Genomic DNA, 2,500 nt, shown 5'->3' on the forward strand with positions numbered 1-2,500 from the left:
GCTTTTGTAGAGAGCATATCAAGACGTGAAGTGTTATGTTGGAGGTCGAGTGCGCTGCTTACCAAACTTTGAACGCGGTAACTTGTACTCGGCACCGACATGGACACTTCCAAACCCAAGGAATGAGTTGTGAGTTTTACTAAGAGCAACAGGTAATTGGCAGCGTTACCTATAAGTCTTGATATGTGCGGGGAGTTCCTTAAGGTTCTTCCTCCCAGAGATCGTCACTATCTGGGACGTACATTAATTTGTACCTACATAGGCACACGCTTTTGTAGAGAGCATATCAAGACGTGAAGTGTTATGTTGGAGGTCGAGTGCGCTGCTTACCAAACTTTGAACGCGGTAACTTGTACTCGGCACCGACATGGACACTTCCAAACCCAAGGAATGAGTTGTGAGTTTTACTAAGAGAAACAGGTAATTGGCAGCGTTACCTATAATTCTTGATATGTGCGGGGAGTTCCTTAAGGTTCTTCCTCCCAGAGATCGTCACTATCTGGGACGTACATTAATTTGTACCTACATAGCCACACGCTTTTGTAGAGAGCATATCAAGACGTGAAGGGTTATGTTGGAGGTTGAGTGCGCTGCTTACCAAACTTTGAACGCGGTAACTTGTACTCGGCACCGACATGGACACTTCCAAACCCAAGGAATGAGTTGTGAGTTTTACTAAGAGAAATAGGTGATTGGCCGTTCTCACCTATAAGTCTTGATATGTGCGGGGAGTTCCTTAAGGTTCTTCCTCCCAGAGATCGTCACTATCTGGGACGTACATTAATTTGTACCTGCATTAGCGCACGCTTTTGTAGAGAGCATATCAAGACGTGAAGGGTTATGTTGGAGGTTGAGTGCGCTGCTTACCAAACTTTGAACGCGGTAACTTGTACTCGGCACCGACATGGACACTTCCAAACCCAAGGAATGAGTTGTGAGTTTTACTAAGAGAAACAGGTAATTGGCAGCGTTACCTATAATTCTTGATATGTGCGGGGAGTTCCTTAAGGTTCTTCCTCCCAGAGATCGTCACTATCTGGGACGTACATTCATTTGTACCTACATAGGCACACGCTTTTGTAGAGAGCATATCAAGACGTGAAGTGTTATGTTGGAGGTCGAGTGCGCTGCTTACCAAACTTTGAACGCGGTAACTTGTACTCGGCACCGACATGGACACTTCCAAACCCAAGGAATGAGTTGTGAGTTTTACTAAGAGAAATAGGTGATTGGCCGTTCTCACCTATAAGTCTTGATGTGTGCGGGAAGTTCCTTAAGGTTCTTCCTCCCAGAGATCGTCACTATCTGGGACGTACATTAATTTGTACCTACATTGGCGCACGCTTTTGTAGAGAGCATATCAAGACGTGAAGGGTTATGTTGGAGGTTGAGTGCGCTGCTTACCAAACTTTGAACGCGGTAACTTGTACTCGGCACCGACATGGACACTTCCAAACCCAAGGAATGAGTTGTGAGTTTTACTAAGAGAAACAGGTAATTGGCAGCGTTACCTATAATTCTTGATATGTGCGGGGAGTTCCTTAAGGTTCTTCCTCCCAGAGATCGTCACTATCTGGGACGTACATTCATTTGTACCTACATAGGCACACGCTTTTGTAGAGAGCATATCAAGACGTGAAGTGTTATGTTGGAGGTCGAGTGCGCTGCTTACCAAACTTTGAACGCGGTAACTTGTACTCGGCACCGACATGGACACTTCCAAACCCAAGGAATGAGTTGTGAGTTTTACTAAGAGAAATAGGTGATTGGCCGTTCTCACCTATAAGTCTTGATGTGTGCGGGAAGTTCCTTAAGGTTCTTCCTCCCAGAGATCGTCACTATCTGGGACGTACATTAATTTGTACCTACATTGGCGCACGCTTTTGTAGAGAGCATATCAAGACGTGAAGGGTTATGTTGGAGGTTGAGTGCGCTGCTTACCAAACTTTGAACGCGGTAACTTGTACTCAGCACCGACATGGACACTTCCAAACCCAAGGAATGAGTTGTGAGTTTTACTAAGAGCAACAGGTAATTGGCAGCGTTACCTATAATTCTTGATATGTGCGGGGAGTTCCTTAAGGTTCTTCCTCCCAGAGATCGTCACTATCTGGGACGTACATTAATTTGTACCTACATAGGCACACGCTTTTGTAGAGAGCATATCAAGACGTGAAGGTTATGTTGGAGGTTGAGTGCGCTGCTTACCAAACTTTGAACGCGGTAACTTGTACTCGGCACCGACATGGACACTTCCAAACCCAAGGAATGAGTTGTGAGTTTTACTAAGAGAAACAGGTAATTGGCAGCGTTACCTATAATTCTTGATATGTGCGGGGAGTTCCTTAAGGTTCTTCCTCCCAGAGATCGTCACTATCTGGGACGTACATTAATTTGTACCTGCATTAGCGCACGCTTTTGTAGAGAGCATATCAAGACGTGAAGTGTTATGTTGGAGGTCGAGTGCGCTGCTTACCAAACTTTGAACGCGGTAACTTGT

Source organism: Anopheles merus, unplaced genomic scaffold (genome assembly GCF_017562075.2).
Source record: "Anopheles merus strain MAF unplaced genomic scaffold, AmerM5.1 LNR4000586, whole genome shotgun sequence".
NCBI lineage: Eukaryota > Metazoa > Arthropoda > Insecta > Diptera > Culicidae > Anopheles > Anopheles merus.